Source organism: Oryx dammah, unplaced genomic scaffold (genome assembly GCF_014754425.2).
Source record: "Oryx dammah isolate SB20612 unplaced genomic scaffold, SCBI_Odam_1.1 HiC_scaffold_12, whole genome shotgun sequence".
In the NCBI taxonomy this organism is placed as follows: domain Eukaryota; kingdom Metazoa; phylum Chordata; class Mammalia; order Artiodactyla; family Bovidae; genus Oryx; species Oryx dammah.
The window spans coordinates 19,329,642-19,349,580 of NW_024070196.1; the positions used below are offsets into that span (position 1 = coordinate 19,329,642).

The following is a 19,939-nucleotide window of genomic DNA, read 5'->3' on the forward strand; positions in this document are numbered from 1 at the left end:
ATATATATATATATATATATATATATATATATATATAATCAGCACGTTTTATCTTGGGCTGAGGAGTCAAGGAAGTGCCCTGCGTGTGTGCTTAGGACAGACTCCTGTTGCTAAAATATTGTCATGTTGCACAGGCCTTGTTGTTCTTAGTAAATACTGTGCATTATTGGCATGTGATGGAGAAAACAGTGAGGCTGGATAAGAAGGAAGGAAAAGGAAGAATGCTGTCAATAGCCTCCATAGGGGATTTATTTAAAGCCTGCCATCTTGTCAACATTGTTTCAATATGACAGCTGAGGCTTCAGCCAACTATTGAACATCTGACCCCATTTGGCTTCTCACTTGAAGCTGTGCCTTAGTCTAAATGGAAGGGTTGACTCTCTGAGAAGCCATAGCCTGAATCTGAGTTTGGTTCATCACCAAGTTCATGATGATTATCTGAAGTTTGAACCTCAGGGGAGAATAAAATTGAAAGTCTCACCAGAGTGAATTTTGCCAGTGATTTTTTTTTGGCTTTCAACTTTTGCTTAGAAACGACATGAAAGCAGCTGCTGTTTTTTGGCCATTTGAGACTGGGTGGTGGATTCCAAATATATCATATGCCACACTGGTGTTAATCCATCAGGGAAAGAAATGTATTTAATTGTTGAAATGATAAATAGGACATGGAACTTAGTCTCAGATTTAAACATGGTTTTAAATTGTGTTTCTCTAGCTGATGGATATTGTCGTTTACAACAGTTTATTTCAGCCTCAAGAGACTGAGTTTTCCTACTAAAAATTTCAACAACTAGGATTAGTCAGAACTCTCAGAAATAGTAAGAATGCAAACTGGAGTTAGACCTAGATTTAAATTTTGGCTTTACTAACTTCTTAGGGATGAAACCAAAAGCAAGTTATTAGCCTCTCTGAGCTCCTACCTACTCTTCTTTGAAATAGGGCTGGCAGTGCCTTCTCTACAGGTGAAACATACTGTCCAGATCATAGTAAGTTCTCTAGAAATATTAACTACTTTTATGCTAATAGAGAAGGAAATGGCAACCCACTCCAGTGTTCTTGCCTGGAGAATCCCAGGGATGGGAGAGCCTGGTGGGCTGCCGTCTATGCAATCGCACAGAGTCGGACATGACTGAAGCGACTTAGTAGTAGTAGTCGTATGCTAATAGAGCACACAGTAGACATATAATCTATGCAATTAACCTACAAACATTTTTAGTGACATTTCCCACCATCCCTTTGAAAGCAAGATGTTTTATTGAAAAAAATAATGAAGGCAATGTGGTGATGACTTTGGAGGATTATTATACTATATATTGCCATTATCCATTATATAAACATGATAAATATTTGTAAGACAGGAATTATGTCCTTTTATTTCACTACGTATTATTGGCATTTGCTTGTTTTTTCCCTTTAAAAAACCCGCCATGCTGCTATACTCCATCAGCCAATATTTCAACAATTTTTAAGGAGCAACAATTTTATTCAGCATGATAAGAAATGAGAGGTTTTATTTAGATTGGAGATTATAATTTAAGGAGTTTTGCTCCTAAAATGCTTGCCTTCCTAAGTGGAGGGACATGATCATTCTTGAAATTGTAAACAACAATGTCAGGAGTGAGTGAGAGTCCTTAGCTGGCTGCAGAATTTGCACTAAGGTTGAACTGGTATAAAGTGGCAATCAAGGATCAAAATATATTACCTGGTTTGTGACATCTCACCTGTGCTATGTAGGCAACTTTTCTTCCTACATGTTTATCTGGTGATATAGAGTACCTCATGTAACCAAATCAATGGTGAAATCAGAGTGGATTAGTGATTTGGTTCATGACCATTCATGCGGTCTGTTTAGCTCATGATGATGCAAAAATTTAAGCCCATGAATATGTATTGAAATTAATAGTTCTCAGTACAAGTTTAAAATTTCTAAAAGCTCTTCAGTTTAATTGTACAGCTTTATCAATAACATGAGGAGGCAGAAAATATTCTAAGTAAATAACATTTATTTTGCTATTTTTGGGGGAGGCCACGGAATTTGAGCTGTTACATAGAATGTGCAAGCCTTCCCTGGTGGCTCAGTGGTAAAGAATTCACAAGCAATGCAGGAGATGGGAGACTCGAGTTTGGTCCCTGGGTCAGGAAGATCCCCAGGAGGAGAAAATGGTGACCCACTCCAATATTTCTACCTGGGAAATCCTATGGACAGAGGAGCCTGGGGGGTCACAGTCCATGGGATTACAAGAGTCAGACATGACTGAGTGACTAAAGAACCAAGAACATAGGATATGCAAAGCTATAGGGCTTGATTTCTTGCATAGCTGGTATTGTGTACAAAATTAATTCCAAGACTGACATTTTCAAAATACTTAGAACAAAGGTATCATTGAAATAATAGCTTCTAGTGGAGGTTAATTTGAATAAAAACATTCATTTGAATGATAGGTAGCTTTAACACTTAAGTAATGCTGTCTCCTTGTAGTCACCTATCGTGTTGTTTTATTTAAGAACTTCTAGTCTCTTTCCAGAATACTAGCCCGGTGCTGCCCATTTTCCCTGTGTTCATTAAGCAACTGAAAATTTCAAAATAATAATTAAAAACTTTTAAGTTCTGTGCCAAAAGAAAACCACCTGTTACTAGTAGCCAGTGATCATGTTGTCCTCAGTTTAGTTCAGTTCAGTTCAGTTGCTCAGTCATGTCCGACTCTTTGCGACCCCATGAACCACAGCACACCAGGCCTCCCTGTCCATCACCAACTGCTGGAGTTTACTCAAACTCATGTCCATCGAGTCGGTGATGCCATCCAGCCATCTCATCCTCTGTCGTCCCCTTCTCCTCCTGCCCCCAATCCCTCCCAGCATTAGAGTCTTTTCCAATGAGTCAGCTCTTTGCATCAGGTGGCCAAATATTGCAGTTTCAGCTTTAGCATCAGTCCTTCTAATGAACACCCAGGTCTGATCTCCTTCAGAATGGACTGGTTGGATCTCCTTGCAGTCCAAGGGACTCTCAAGAGTCTTCTCCAACACCACAGTTCAAAAGCATCAATTCTTCTGTGCTCAGCTTTCTTCACAGTCCAACTCTCACATCCATACATGACCACTGGAAAAACCATAACCTTGACTAGACGGACCTTTGTTGGCAAAGTAATGTCTTTGCTATCTAGGTAGTCACCCTTAAACATCAGTCATCTTTCATTGAAAAATAACACAAAAGATAAGTCCTCAAAAAATAGGCACTTAATTTCTTTCAAAGAAAAAATGAGCATTTTCCCCCCAGTGTTGACTAGTTGAACCTATGGGTAATCAAAGCAGCCAGTTCAGGAACAAAAGACAGTTGTTTATGATTCAGTCCATTTGCTAGTTGCAGAAACTTATTTTCTAAACTGTATCAGAGGGAATAATATCAGGGCTGATCATCATGAGTAGGTCTATAATAAGGATGGTGCTACAGTATTTCACACATGTGTTTCTAAAACTCAAAAGAAGGTTGATATCTTTCCAGTTCTATGTATGTTGCCATAGATTCAACTCCAGTCTCTCATATTACATTCTCTTTTTTAAAATTATGTGTTCTTCATAATTATGAAAAACAGAGTTACTATTTTTTGCTGAAATTTTTCACATGGTAGGCTATTCTCTGGGTTCAATGCATGCTATTTCCTTTTTTTAAAGAAATATCATAGAATACTTGAATCTATTCATTCCTCTCACCTCTGTGAATGTTTCTATCTCCCTGATGTCTTGGGGAGTCTAAACTTACCAGAGAAGTTTGTCAAATGTGTAGTCATTCTAGCGGCTCCTGGATTACCTAAAGAGATAACTAGATTCAATATGAAAATCATTTCATTGCTCTGCAACCATCACACAAAGACCAGTGATGTTCCTGCTCTTTTAAACAATACAGTTACCTTGCTGGTAACTATTTCTTTTAATCCCATCATGAGATGTTTAAAAAATAGTTGGTCTTTTCGTAACTGTGTTTTCTGATCACTTCTTCATTTCATCAGTGATGTTTTCTTTTTAACTGGAATATAGTTGATTTATAGTGCTGTATTGCTTTCTGTTGTACAGCAAAGTGAGTCGGTGGTGTGTGTGTTTATATATGTTTATGGAAAAGGAAATGGCAGCCCACTCCAATATTCTTGCCTGGAGAGTCCTGTGGATAGAGGAGCCTGGTGGGCTGCTGTTCATAGGGTCGCACAGAATCGTACACGACTGAGGCGACTTAGCATGTATGCACGCATTGGAGAAGGAAATGGCGACCCACTCCAGTGTTCTTGCCTGGAGAACCCCAGGGACGGAGGAGCCTGGTGGGCTGCCGTCTATGGGGTCGCACGGAGTCGGACATGACTGGAGCGACTCAGCAGCAGCAGCATGTATATATGTGTGTGTGTGTTCTCCTCTATGGCTTATTACAGGACTTTTTGTTTTTATTTATTTTTATTGTAATACAGGTGATTTACAATGTTGTTAGTTTTAGGTATACAGCAAAGTGAATCAGTTATACATATATCCACTCTGTTTTTTTTGTTTTTGTTATTCCATATAGGATAATATGGAATATTGAAGAGGTTGTGTGCTGTACAGAAGGTTCTTATTATCTATTTTATATTACAGGATAGTGAATATAGTTTCCTGTGCTATACATTTGGGCCCTTTCTATATGTTTTATACAGAGTAGTTTGTATCTGCTACTGGTGCTATTTTGAATACTGCTTCAATCTACTAAGAATGGCAGGGTACTTGGAAAGTTAGAAAACAATGAAGGTAACAGATTTAATGACAAACATAAAACACAGTGGACACTTTATTCTTTCTGATCTTTATTAATGTATGTGGTCCCATCTCAAAGGGGCTTTATTTTCTTTCCCAGTGAATGATGGAGTTGACAAAGAATGCTGTAATTCAAATTCCACTAAAGGTAATAATTTAATCAGTTGTGTTTTCAGCAGTAGGCTTTAGGTCTCAAATCTCTGCCATGCTCTTAAATTTACTCTCATAGTTCCCTGGACACACGACACAGATCGTGTCTTCTGCGAGCTACTATGGACTACGATGAAACGGTCACAGAGAGTGAAGCAGCACTGGCCTGCGTTTTTGTAATGTTGTTTCTCCTAAATGCATCCTGTGAATGGCAGGGAGTGCTTCAGACCTTTTTCATTCTTCGTGTGCCGGTAATTCTTTCTTCCCATTTTCTATTATTAACATGCACTGAGGAGGAGCGCTTTCGGGCGGTGTGCCGCGTTATTCTATGTAGCCGGCAGTCTTGGTGTGCCTGGCTCCATTGATCCTCCCTCTTTGCAGGAGTTCTATTTCTCATCTGATCTCACATGAGGATGAAGAGATGGTTGCCTCCCTGGGCTTTTCAGAGTCTTTTAATGACTCTTGCTTGTTCAAAGGCTTCTTTCTCCAACCTGGAGTCTTTAGAAATTGTCATTTCATTTTATTTTCTTTTTTTGGCTTTTGAACTAATAGGTGTTGCTTGGAAAGTTAAATTTCCTAGTCTAAACCTGTAAAAGTGACAAGGCTCATATCAGTTTTATAGTCACTATTTTTTAGAAGATGGATCTATAGAACATGAAAAAATATTTAGTTTAGAAAGAAAACCTGGACAAATTTTGTCCCAGATATTAAGCCAAAGAAATAAAGGATGCATGTCAAGTTGAGGTGAAAGAATGTTTTCCAGTTTAGAAAAAGTGATTCATATTCTAGGTCTATGGAAATCTCTTTTAACATAGTGCAGAGGCCAGAAAATATACATTCATTTCTCTACCACAGGAATGCTATATGATTGGAAAGGCAGAGTAATTTGAGGGAGAAGGAAATCACTGTCGTTATATTTGTGCTTTGCTCTCATGAACCATTTCCCTTTGCTGCCACCAAAGGGCTACTTACTAACTTAGTCTCTGAAATTTTGAGGTGCCCTAGAACCTTGTTTCCTGTAAACTAAGACCCTCTGGTATACTGTGCCTGAAATGAAATTTCAACGACTGAACATCCAACCTTAAGATCTTGGGAGGGGATGATAATAAACAGCATTGATGATGGTTTGATTTCCTGCAGGTAGCGCTCAACACTGAGCTCCATGAGGTGCGTTGTAACTGAGCTCCACTTGTAATCAATGCAGGCCCTTAATTTATTGAAACTAATTTTGAAATCATGGTACCATACATACTGTCTACTGTAGGAATAATTGATAAACATTAATTGCAGGAAAGAGAGGAGCCATTTGCTTCAAAGAGCCCATCAGCAAGCTGTCCTTCCTCTTTTATCAGTAAGCAACGCTGAGAGCAGATAACAGATGGAACTGTCCCTCGGTGGCAGCACAGAGCACTCATGAAATATAGCACAATCTTCCTCCAGTGTGTTATGTTTTTAACAGTGGAAGATCAGAAGCAGGCGAGGTGTGGGCTAGGATGAATGACTGCCTCTGATGAAACATCCTTTTCTTCTAGGAAGATTCCTGTAGCAGATTGGGCTTTGGCAGTCCATCTCCGTGGCTTGATAGAGTGTCATTACAGAATGCATCTGGAAGACTGTGGAACAGGGACAAACCTCAGAAGACCAAGGTGAATCTAAGGTCTGATCTGTGCTCTTATGGGCTCTCAATGGGTGGTTAAATTCTAGTTCCTTTAAGTAGCCATCAAAGACACCACAAAACCAAAGAGAAAGCTGCCCCAGACACTGAAATTTGGTGCTTATTTGCCATCTGTCACAATCATTTCATCCTCTGCAATATTTTATTTCTACTTAACATGACTGCAGGAAGGTATTTGTGCCTTTTATGTGTGTGGGTGTGCGGCTAACATCTTCTCCAGCGTCTGTTGTTTGTATAATCATGCTGAAGGCTGTTACCGTGGCTGGGGAAGCTGGATTTAGTATATACATTCTTCCCCTAATGGAAAATTCTCAGCCCAACTTCAGTGACTGGTAATAGCTTTGTAGCCAGTCAGATAGGAAGTGGTCCTCGATTCCATGAGTAGGTAATTTATTCAAGCCTAGTTGATGATTCCTTTTCATAGCAGCTTTTCTAAATGGTTTCCAGTGATCCCCTCCCCACATCTAATTCTGCCTCATCCCTTCAAGCCCTGATCACTGCTCATACCTCCTGTTTAAGTAAACAGGTCAGGGCTCGCTGAGAGAACTCATTTAGTAAGCAACTGCAACTTGCTCCTCTGACTGACAGTGTCCCTGAATTTATTTTTTCATGTCCCCCAGTTTTAGTGAAAGAATTATCCTCATCCTTTAGGAAGTTAATCCAAACACATGTGTTATTAATTTTGCCAGATTTTGCTCATTCTTATTCCCTTAATTACTAAAATGTTCAGCCTTTTCCTCTTAAAGGCATCCCTTAGACTGACTTGCATTTAGCCTTTATAAAGGAAAAGAAAACATTTCTTCCGAAACGACATTGCCTTTCAAGCTATTGTTGCTTTTATTCTTACCGAGGTTCTTGTAAGATTAGCCTCAGCTTCTGTCGTGTTTCCTCTCCATTTACTTTGTGCTGTATTGTAATCTCATTTTCTGCTCTCGGTTCTTTGAAACTATTTTATAAAAGTGCACAATTTCTATGTATTGAATACAGTTGTCATGGTTTTGGACCATTCAGCATCTGAGCACTCTTTCTCTCAGGGGTGAATTCTTGAATTTCCACATTTTGGTAAAAGGCAGAGTTCATGGTTAAGGTTGAAGAGATACAGCTAGAGACAGGCATGCAGTCTTGGCTTGGCAGTTGGATGGTTCTGCCTGGGGATGGAGGAGAAATGATAAACAGAGGCAGCAGCAGCAGCCACAAAGCCTGGGGCAGAGGTGGTGGTGCTGGCCATCAAGTCTGTTGTATCGCAAACTCGGCTTTTTCTCTGCAGTGTTTTCTGGTTGACTCATCTCTTTTGGGTCCTTTCTACTTTCTGAGCCTGGTTTTTCAAGTTCCACATCATTCTTTGAGCTAACTAATATCTTTTCTGTAAATGTCTTTTGTTCCCTCACTGAAGCATATTTGGTTTATGTCCCTTTGACTTAAAAGACCTCACTGATACAGATAATGGTACTTGGGAATGGGTTTAATGGAATGGAGCCTTTGGGGGAGTGGAGTGAAGAGTGAGGGTGTGGGACTTATTAGCAAACGGGGCTGAAAATGATGAATCCCATTTGTCTTTGGGGACAGAACCCTGGCAGCTCATCGCTTGCAGTGGTGAAGAGCTAATTAAACACAGCCTCTGTCCTCTGGAATGAAAGACTCCCTTGGAATGAAATGTCTGTTCAAGGAAAGGCTTTGGGGAAACCATATTGCCGCTGTCACTAACTAGCTAAAATAAAAGATTACAGGGATACCAGGAATGTTTTGAGAACACTGGAAAAGGTAAATGATAAATTTCTCCCCTTAAATTCTTGACTGTGGCAAAGGCTGGATCTCAGGAATTCTAACAATGCTCAAAGAGTCTCTCCATTCTCTCTGCTTCTTTCAACTTCCATGCACTTGAAAATGAAACTTGGGTTTGATATGGTTGCTGAATCATAATACCAATGAACAATATCCTGCTGGTCTTTTTATGTGGAAGTCAAAGCACTGGTCAGAATTGGACCATGTGGTCTGATTCTAAAGATGCACAGTGCCCTGAACCCCTAGCCTTTTCCCTGTGCTTCAGTGGTCTCTTGGATCCGGCTCTTTATGGCTGCTGGTGGTGGTGGTTTACGTGCACAGTCGTGTCTGACTCTTGTAACCCCACAGACTATAGCCCGTCAGGCTCCTCTGTCCATGGGATTATGTGGGACAGTTGCATTTCCTTTTTCCTAGCTCTGTTCTTTGTGGCCACATGAACAACTTGATGCCAACCACGGTGCTACAGTTTGGGAGTACCTCTCCCGCTCTTGCTGGAGTGGGTTGTTCAACATGTACCAGCACATCACTGTTCTTGGGATTTCAGAAGTACTTCTGCCTTGTTTGATAGGGCTGTCTCTTGTTGCTTGGAGACTGTATTGGTTTTTCTCTAGGGCTGACTTTGCAAGGGAGTCCCAACTTACAGACCTCCTCTTATTTCCAAATTTCTAATCCACATGTCCCAGGGGAGTTGATTGCATTGTAAAACCTGACTGAAGAAGTTTTATCCTTTTATGTTTTTTTTTGACAAAGTTTTTGACCAAACTTGGGGCTATATGTAAGAAAAATGGTGACTAATATGAACGATTAACATTGAACAGGTAAAACATAGTTTTTCAAGGAAATGATTATGTCAGTCTGTGCTGGCAGGCATGTGTTTGATCTTTGGAGCATTTGCTTGACTATAATCTGGATTCAGGGGAGGGCTAGGTTGGTGAAGCTGAGATTCTGAAAATCCCTTAAATAACACAGAGAAGGGTGGCAAGTGATGCTGGGGTAAAATAATCATATACAAATTACATTCACTCTAATTTGTCCCCCAAAAGGTTCTGAAAAAGGTCTTAAGAAATGTGTTGGTGAGGGGACTGACATCAGTTTTGAGGAGTTTGTGCTGTGGCTCTTTCTAGGCAGAGGATGCTGGTGGCTGATGCTTCAGTTGAAATTGTTTCCTTGATAGAGATGAGGAGGAGACTCTTGTAAGGCATCTGAGGTCACACAACAGCGTTCAAAGGTGAAGTTGTTTTGGCTTACCGTAATGGGCAGCAGGGCAAGCTCATCGGTCACAATGCTGTGAATTACAGGAATTTTTGGTCATGGTTGGTGGACCATTGGGTCCCTGGATTGAAATAGGAGATAGTACCTTATTCCTTCTTGATCTGTATTATGGAAAACATTCTACAACTGAAGTACAGGTCTGACATGGACTATCATTATAGGGAGTTTCCTGTTTTCACCCACTTCTTAGATTTGTCTCCATAATCATAATTCGTTGATGATAGACTGCAATAATATCACTCCTAGCCTTCCTTGCCTTCACCAAAGGATCTGTGGCTACTCCCTATAGAGCCCTTAATTTGGTTACCTATTCTTTGTTGTGGATTTATTCAGAATTGCTGGGAGAAGCTGTCATTTTGGAAAATGAATTCCAAAGAACTATGGCTCTGTTATACCAGTGATCTAGCAAATATTAAGAACAGTGATATTACATTCTGAGGGTAATGTGCTTTCAGGGGTCAGCATTCACATAAACATTTTCAGGTACCAAATGTTATTGTTTCAACTTTGTGACAAAAATAGACTGCTTACATTTCAGGTCATGCAGATACAAACACTTCCTAGAATCTGGCTACACAGACATTTCATGCTAGGTATTATCTACATGTGAATAGAATAGAAAGGAGCTGTAAAATTCCATACAGTAAACATCTGTATCCCAAGCATGCCCTGGGAAAGGGAAAAAAATGGCTTTGGGATATTGTTAAACACTGATGCTGAGTTACCTAATTCCTGGAGACTGAGAAAACCACTGTGATCTACTGATCAGAACAGCAAATTGCACTTCAGATTATGGATTGAGTTTTGATTGGAGTGTGACTCGAGGTGGTCTAGTCTTCTGGTTATTTTTCTGACTACCTGACTGGAATAGGTCTCTGGCGGGAACCCCCGCTGGGTCCCTGAACCATGTCTAGGGCTGTTACAATTGGAAATGCCACTCTTGTGGAGTTGCTCCTAGCTACCAGAGAACTAAAATCCAAAGTGATATTGCACCCAGAGTTGAATCATGAAAATGAAAGACATCATCGTGAAAGATGGAGAGTCGATGATTCTTTACATGTCTCTATTTAGGTCTGTCTGGAAGATGTACAGGCTTAGAAGACGTGGAGATACATTGAGGGGTTATAAATTATACCCAATTGTCCATTTAACACACAATTTTTCGGTACCAACCAAGACTCATGCTCTGTGCTAGATGTCAGGGGTACATTGATGAGCAAATCCTCACAAATCTTTCTTTCGTGGCATGGATATTTTGGTGCTCAAAATAATTAAGCAATTATTGCTCAAGATAATTCTAAGTGCTTGGCATTTGTGTGTATGTGTGTTCAGGAGGACTTTGGAGGAGGGAGCACGAAAGGTGAAGTCCTTCTTTAGTAAGTTACACTTGGATGTCCTTGGGAGCAGAGGTAGGTGTTGTTAATAGCTTTGCAAAATTGGGGCAGGGGGAGCTGACACCACAGACAGCAGGAGAGAAGTGTGTGCTCGAGGAACTGAATGAAGGACAGTGTGGCTGGAGTGATGAGTGTGAAGGGCAAAGTGACAAGAGAGGAAGCTGAAGTAGTCGACAGGGGACAAAACTTGCCGGATTTGCTCTTACCTGACTATCCATGAAGTCAAGTGCATGGTTATAAGTAGGTACACTGTCATGATCAGATATTTAAAAGACTTCATTGACTGCAGTAGGAGTCTGAACAGAGAGTGGTAGGATATCACTGAGCTGTTGCAGCAATCCAAGTGAGTGTTTGTGGTATGAACATAGAAATCGAGTGGTGAATTTATGAGATATTCTAGGAAGTGCTACTAATACGATTGGTGATGGGCTGTTGATGATGGATTGAATATTGGGCACCCAGCGGTAGGAAACATAAAACAATACTTTCATATTTCTAGCTGGTATAGCAGAAAATATTTCTCTCTCGATCTCTATATATCTGTGCATGCTCAGTTGCTTCAGTCATGTCCAACTCTTTGTGACCCCATGGACTGTAGCCTCCCAGGCTTCCCTTTCCATGGGATTTTCCAGGCTAGAATCCTGGAGTGGGTTGCCATGTCCTCCACCAGGGGGTCTTCCCAACCCACAGATCGAACCCGAGTCTCCTGCATTGCAGGTGGATTCTTTACCACCGAGCCACCAGGGAAGCCCGTATCTATCTATCTGTCTAACCTGAGCTGACAAGTGGGTCTCATTTTTGGCTCATTTGTTTCATTATCATCTGGACTTACTGGAAAATATGTCTATCCATATATCACTGAATGATAATAAAATGGGGGCTATGATAGGTTCATTCTTGGACCTGTAGAGATTGAGGGGTGTGACAGATTTATGTAAAGATATTGAGTGAAAAATTAGACACAAGGTTGAAGGAGAACAAGTTTGGTGTTGACATAAATCATAAATATGGGGGTCACTGGTCTGTAGATGGGGAGTGAGGCCAGAGATGTGGAGAAATGCAGAGTAATAAGTGAAAAGCCCAGGAATGTGCCCTGAAGGACTTCAGCAGATAAGGTGCTGGTCCCCCCTGGAATGCAGTGAGTACAGTACAATGCACCTAGCAACAATCCATTAAAGGTTTATGGGCTTAAGAAATGAAACTGATGGAAAAGGAGAGCGCCTAAAGAGGCCCTGTCATTTCTGCAAGCTTACCCTAAAATAGTAAAGTTTCACTCAGATCCTCTGGTTCTGATAATGTTGGTGACTAAGTGTTTGATTTATTGATTCAAATGAAGTATAAAGCATTTCTCATTTATCCAGTGACTTTCTGACACTCTCTTTTACTCTTATCCCCATTTCTTGTGTGTCTCTTACAGTACTTAGAAACACCTGCTTTATATTTAAACTGCTGATCTAGGAAATTTCCCAAGCTTGGGAAATCTGGCAGAGAAAACCCTTGTTTTTTTTTTTTTTTACCTTTCTGTTCACAATGCTAGGGGTGTGCCTCCTAGATAGTATATGGTCTGTCTCTTATAACCCTTAATATATTTTCTTTAGAATGTGTTTCAATTCCTGATGTAAAAAATATATACATTTTATATTTGCAAATTGGCAACAATTTAAATGCAAACCTCCCTTTTTATTATTCCGCTTAAAAGTAAGCATCGGGTTCCATACATTAAGAAGCTAATGGTGTTCTTCGTGTATTTTGCCCAGATGGTCCCGTTTTTCTTTCCTGACTAGAAAAATGCATTTCCAAAACGTGACCACTGGGGGGAAGCATAGTGCAAAGTTAGCCTTTAGCTTATCCTTCATGTACCAGGCAGTGGAGACTCTTCGTAAAACCTCCTGGTCAAAAAGACTGTTGTGCCTTTAATGCAAGCACAGCTTTTGTCTGTCTGTCCACCTGCTGGTCAGTATGTTTTTTCTTTGTCAAATTCTTTCCTTTCCTTCTTTTCCCAGGGTTCTTGGTGAGTTAAAACTCTTATTTTGAAACTTCCAGGAGCTTAATTAATAAACATGCAAACCGAGTGGAAGCTGGCGCAGTGCCCTTTTCTGGCTCAACCACATGGGCTTGCTAGGGTAATTGTAGTTATTTACATTTGGCATCCAACTGACACCAGAAGCAACATTGCCTCTTTTTTTTCCCCTATGAGTACTGAAGCTATTAAATTAAACAGGTTAATGTGGCTACAGCATTTCGCCCCCTACTATCCCCACAGCTATAGTAAATCTGCCACCTGTTTATTTCCATAAAAATTCAATTATAGCACCACCAGTTTTTCTTCTTATGCAAGCAATTAACTTCAGGCATTTTCAGGCCCCAGAGAAAAGCCAGGCTGGCCAACTCCTTTTTTTCCCCCTCTTTGCTGCCTTTAGCCGACAGTGGTTTCTTTTGCTAAGTGACTACGCACCTCCGCACCAGTGAAAAATGAAAGGATAGGCTAGACTGCTGTGCACTGTCATGCCCGCGAAAAAAGGAAAACTGAGAAATCACAAACAAACCTTCTGCCTCCCCCTGTCCAAGCAGTGGGGGAGCCTTAGAGGCCAGAGAAGTGAACAGCAAGCCCACAGCCAGGGCCACAGAGATGCTCCAGCGTGGCTGAAAAACACACCCAAATGAAGAAGGAATTGCTTTTAAAATTGTTGGTTTTCTTTCTTCTTCATCTTTGTAAAAGATGTGGCTGGGTAGGGAAAGGTTGGTAAAAGGCCGTAGCATCCTGGTTAAAGCAGAACATGATTATGAAGCGAGAAAACCATATTCGTCTATGCTCCTCAACAATGTTGATAGAATCGAAGGCTTCTAAAGCAGCTGCATTGCTTTTCCCCTTTAAGAGGAATGGATCCTTAATACCAGTTTGAAGATACTGACTTTCATCTTTTTTCATGCTTAGTTCTTTTTATCATATTTCTTTCTCTTTTCTCAATAGTTTACTCTATTAAAAATTAAAATTCTGAATCTTACATGGAATGATTTCCAAGTGGTTTACTAATTATTGGATAGCAGATGAGTTACTTGCTTCCCATGAATCCCTTTAAAGCCATTGACACTGCTTTTGTTTGAATGAGTACTATTTACAGTAAATGTGTAAACACTGTCTCAAGAGTGAATGAGACTGAAAAGTTCACAAATTAGATCATGCCTAGGTTTCAGGATAAAACAGATGCTTCTCCTTAAGTGAGTTCATACCAACTACTATTAAGGTGCAGTTGTTATTAATAAATTCAGAGAATGATAGAGCATTAGAAAAGAAATAAATAGGGTGTAATGGATGCTAGAACCCCCGGTGGCTGTGAGCTCCTATCTAGGGCAGGTGGCTGAGGTCGGGGGTGGGGGGTGTCAGGGGACTCCTTCAGCCTGTCAGTTGGTCCCTGAGCAATAATTACTCAGGCATGTTGCTGGACTGGCATAGATGTCATATGTCAGCCCTTTCCAATATACACCCAGAGGATAGAGTGTGTAAATATCTCTGTCCTTCCTCCTGCATCTCGAAGGTGCCCTGTGTCAGCCAGCATTAGTACGCTGCTGGGGTAGACGGATGTAATAAAGTGGGCTTTGAAGGCAGCATGTCACAGGAAAAAGATACAGCCTAATTAAATTTAATCTTCTTTTAAATGGTTACTCAAAAGACAGACTCTATTAGAAGTTCAAAAAGGTATATATAAATTCTCCCCAAGGCAAATCCAGACTTCCCCAGTGATTGAGTGGTAAAGAATCTGTCTGCAGTGCAGGAGACTCAGGTTCAATCCCTGGGTCAGGAAGATCCTCTGGGAAGGAAAGGGCAACCCACTCCAGTATTCTTGCCTGAAAAAGTGAAAGTGAATGTCGCTCAGTCGTGTCCGACTCTTTGCGACTCCATGGACTATTCAGTCCATGGAATTCTCCAAGCCTAGGCCTGAATTCTTGCCTAGGAATGACTAAACAACAGGCAATCACACACTGGTGGAAGAGTGCAGATTTTAGAGCCTATGTTATCTCTTGATTAGGATGATGGGACTGTAATGAAGAAAGACGAGTATTCCGTGGCCCTGAGAGCACGTCCTCTGCTGTCAAATGGGTTCAAGTTCATGGTCTTGAAAACTGTATTTTTCCTGTCTTCAAATGTTCTCATGGGTCCTTCTCTCTTCAGTTCAAAGAAGAAATTAAAAGGGATTCTAAGTGTTTATTCTTCATCCTAGATGTTGGGCAGATGCCTAATTTCCACTGCTTCCTTACCTCCTGAAGAGTTTCAGGCTTTTTGCTTCTGCCAAAATGAAGCAAACATACAGCTTGGTACTTTGAAGTCTGAGTTAAAGCAAAACTAAATGGACCATGTTTATCTGATCAATTAAGGCATTGCCTACATCCTTAAAACTGATGTTTCTCATTTAGGCAGCATTCTATACAATCCTCAGGAAATTAACAACAGAGATTGAGTTTGGGGAATGGAGGTCATTATACAAAGAAATGCAGGAAGAGTGTGGGAGAATTTGACTCCGCTCCAACATAAGCTTCATAAACTGACTGGGCTCCAGTAGAAACTAAAGAATGTCTTTGTAGAAGTGGGCCTGTAGAAAAATATTAATGACAGTCCCCAAAATAGAATTTTGATTTAAAACTCCCATTATGAAAAGTGATCTACTAGATTTAAGAGTCTTCAGCATGATGGATGTTTAGAATGACGAAAACCTCATCTTTTTCTCAGAGATTAGCATGTGTTCAGTTCAGTTTAACCACAGTTCAACAGGGCATGATCTAGAAACAGCACCATGTGAAGCAGAGTATTAGGTTTAGAAAAAATAAAAAGAGCATAAATTAAATCTCACAAGCTTCCCAGGTAGCTGAGATGGTAAAGAATGTGGCTGCCAGTGCAGGAGACCCGGGTTGTATCTGTGGATTGGGGAGATTCCCTAGAGAAGGGAATGGCTACCCACTCCAGTGTTCTTGCCTGGAGAATACCGTGGACAGAGGAGCCTGGTGGGCTACAGTCCATGGGGTCGCAAAGAGTTGGACATTACTAAGCGACTTACACTTTGACTTCACTTTCTCTAGACATTGACAGTTTTTCTCTTTTGAAAGCCAAACTGATCACCACCACTTAATTAGAATGATATAACGTGGTGGGTAATTGAACTCTCAGGCTGTCCCTTATCAGCATCCTGTCCCGTTTTTCTCAGAAATAGTTTGAATTAGTACTTGTTGGGCTTCCTTTCCAGCTGGCACAGGACCTGGGCACGTGACCTATTCCAGACACACAGTTTTCTCTCTCTCATCGGACATGCACGTAGATTCCTTAAGCCCTTGGTTTGAGTGAGCGCCATCTTTCCAGTTGGCGCCAACAGATTTATGTGTTTTTTCATGTTTGGCAGATTCTATGAAGATTGCCTTCCAAATTCCAAGGTTTGTTTCCAGAACTGTGGCTTGGCAGGAAAACTAATGCATAATCTTCAGGTATAGGTTTTTTGAGGTTTTCTGTTGGATATTACTACTATAGGTTTAGAGGCAACCTGCAATTTTATAAAATAACTTTCCTCAGGTGCCATGTTTTAAGCCCTTATACTCACCAACTGTGTTGGTACTGGGGAGGCAGAGATAAAGCTATCAAACTCTCTGACCCATATGTGCTATATGTGGTCAGTCATGTCTGACTCTGCGAACCCATGGACTGTAGCCTGCCAGGCTTCTCTGTTCATAGGGAGTCTCCAGGCAAGAATACTGGAGTAGGTTGCCGTGTCCTCCTCCAGGGGATCTTCCCAAGCCAGGGATGGAACCTAGGTCTCAGCATTGCAGGTAGATTTTTTACCATCTGAGCCACCAGGGAAGCTCCTTTGACCTATATTCCTTACTAGAGTTGCCTTCCACCTGCCTTTACTTTTTCATAGGATTTATCTTGTGCATCTGACATTCCCACCAAAGCAGAAGATGCCTGTTCAGATTTTGAATTAAATTGTAATAATTCTTTGACTTGAATATATACTATATATAATATACATTATTATATGTTATGGTATTATATTACATTCTGTGTGTGTACTCAGTCATGTCCAGCTCTTTGTGACCCCATGGACTGTAGCCCGCCAGGCTCCTCTGTCCCTGGGATTTTCTAGGCAGGATTACTGGACTGGGTTGCCATTTCCTTTTCCAGGGGATCTCCCTGACCCAGGGATTGAAATCATGTCTCTTGTGTCTCCTGCATTTCCAGGCAGATTCTTTATAACTAGGCCACCTGGGAAGCCCTTATATTACATTATATGTTAGTATATACCAGAAATGATTATTTGTGAAGACTTTCGTACAGTTCAGTTCAGTCACTCAGTTGTGTCTGACTCTTTTCGACCCCATGGACTGCAGCACGCCAGGCTTCCATGTCCATCACCAACTCCCAGAGTTTACTCAGACTCATGTCCATTGAGTCGGTGATGACATCCAACCATCTCATCCTCTGTCATCACCTTCTCCTCAACTTCAGTCTTTTCCAGAACCAAGGTCTTTTCCAATGAATCAGTTCTTTGCATCAGGTGGCCAAAGTATTGGAGCTTCAGCATCAGTTCTTCCAATGAATATTCAGGACTGATCTCCTTTAGGATGGACTGGTTGGATCTCCTTGAAGTTCAAGGGACTCTTCTCCAACACCACAGTTCAAAGCATCAATTCCTTGGCACTCAGCTTTCTTTATAGTCCAACTCTCACATCCGTACATGACTACTGGAAAAACCATAGCTTTGACTAGATGGAACTTTGTTGGCAAAGTAATATCTCTGCTTTATCATATGCTGTCTAGGTTGGTCATAACTTTTCTTCCAAGACTTTTGTAGGTACCTGCAGAAAATCTGCTCTAGGGAAAACTTTTAAGATGATACATTTCTTTACAAAGAGCTGAGTCATTTTAATGGAAAATGTATTTCTCATTGTATTATATTTACATATGAAATTTTATTTCACTAAATGAAATAAATGGAAAAGTTCAGTCAACTGCAGAAAGCGTAGTCAAGTCAAAGTGTAGAAAGTAAAGTCAAAGTGTAAGTTTCTTAGTAGTGTCCAACTCTTTGCGACCCCGTGGACTGTAGCCCGCCAGGCTCCTCTGTCCTTGGAAATCTCCAGGCAAGAATACTTGAGTAGATAGCCTATGGGGCAAATTTGGAAAGCAAGTCACTTTTATATATAGGAAAACTTCATGTATATTTTAACCCTCAAGGCAGTGTTACTGGGTATTTTACAGTGAATTCATCATTTGCTTTTTCAGCCTTAGACAAAGTATCTTGATTTATCTGATGTGGTTGTAGGTGTTCTTATGTTTATATGTATCCTTATGTTGACTAGTGAGATGACAATTCTGAAAAGAGTAGGAAAAAGTAAGGAAAGTTTTTATTCTCTTTTACTCTGTTTTTAAGAATACTTCAAAATGCCTTCACTGTTTTGCAAGTGACAATTCCTCTTCTCTTATCAGCAGAGAATTAACAAATCTGGTCTGATTCATGTTTGGAAAAATGTAGGTTTTAGACTTAAAGTTCCTGGTTTGACAAGTGTTATGTGAGGGAGAAAGAAGCAGCAAAATGAAAATCAGTGATGCGAGTGAGACAGACTCATGGAAAGGGTTCCTCGAGATCTCAGCCTATTTAACCCTTTTGCATATAGCTTCCAATATTCCAATATTTCAAATATAGTAAGGTCAGGTAGAGATACTGGGTTTGCCCTTTCAAACCAATGTTGAACTACATTTAACTTGATAGTTAATTTGCCATCTCAATAATGGCAGGGAAATTGTCAGAATTTTGTCTTCTATCCATCTTTGGTTGGAATACTTTGACTGCTTCATATAGTACAATTGCCCAAACACTGTAATTACTTAAATGACTCAAGGACTTAGATCTCCATTTATCTGTTTCCTGGAGATTTTAAAAACTGTTATGCCAAGAACAGTGTAATTTAAGCTTCTTAGAAGTCCCTTTTGCTCTGAGAAACAGCATGGTTTATCCCATATTTATACAAATACATCTGTATCTTACCTTTATTAAAATTTCCAAGCATTGCATCTCAACTTTGTGAGCTTCCTCTGACCAATGTCAAGTCTGAGGATCTTTAATCATGCTGCCACATGAAGAGCAAGGAGCTTCTTTGGATATTAACCCTCCTTCTGTACTCTCTGGAGAATTTATGACAGGAACATAATACCTAATGTGACCCTTCTTTAGTTCAGAATTGGACTCTGTATGGAAGGGAACTTTTTGTGGGTTATCACCTAAGAACTCAGTATGAACCCTTGTTCAGTGTTGCTTATACTGCCGTAAGCCAGAACCACTGGGAGAATTGGGTTGGTACAGATGCTCTAGGGACAAATTAAATCATGGTTTTGAGTTGCCTGACTTCATCACATGTTAAATGGTAATTTAAGGCTGATTCAACTTCTGGGTTCAATTTCTGGGTATTTTTGAGAAGACACTGACAAACATCCTCCTATAGGTAAAGTTGGTGTAACTGGCTCCACTTTCAGAATTTCTTCTTTCTGTTGTTTGTTTTGGTATCTGTCAACCTTGAAGCAAGTTCAATGCTGTCTTGTATTTTCAACTACTACTATCCTTTTCCCTCTTACTCTGTAAGTCATTACTGGAAGGTATATATTTTATGAAAATTAAAGACATCATGCAGCTTTAAAATTTCATTCCAAAAAATCATGCTTAGACATCTCTTCCCCAATACTCACCTCTCTCTCTCAAAACATTCCTCATCCTTTTTTGAAGGCAGTTTATGTGTAAGAAGAGTTGCATAGTAAAAAGGATAAACTTTATTTTTTCCAAGTGTAAGTAAATTCTGTTGATCATATTATGATAATGTATTGTTTTATTTGGCTTGAATTTGGACAATTCTACTATCAGAA

General features: G+C 40.3%; 1 protein-coding gene across 1 annotated transcript in view; it reads left to right on the plus strand.

The window, feature by feature from the left end:
- The window catches only part of SLC7A11 (solute carrier family 7 member 11), a 341,695-nt gene that overhangs the window by 130,818 nt on the left and 190,938 nt on the right, over positions 1–19,939 (plus strand). Inside the window, exon 12 of the transcript XR_005722896.1 lies at positions 6,453–6,577. The gene's annotated coding sequence lies outside the window, so the exon portion shown is untranslated. The remainder of the gene's footprint in view (positions 1–6,452; positions 6,578–19,939) is intronic.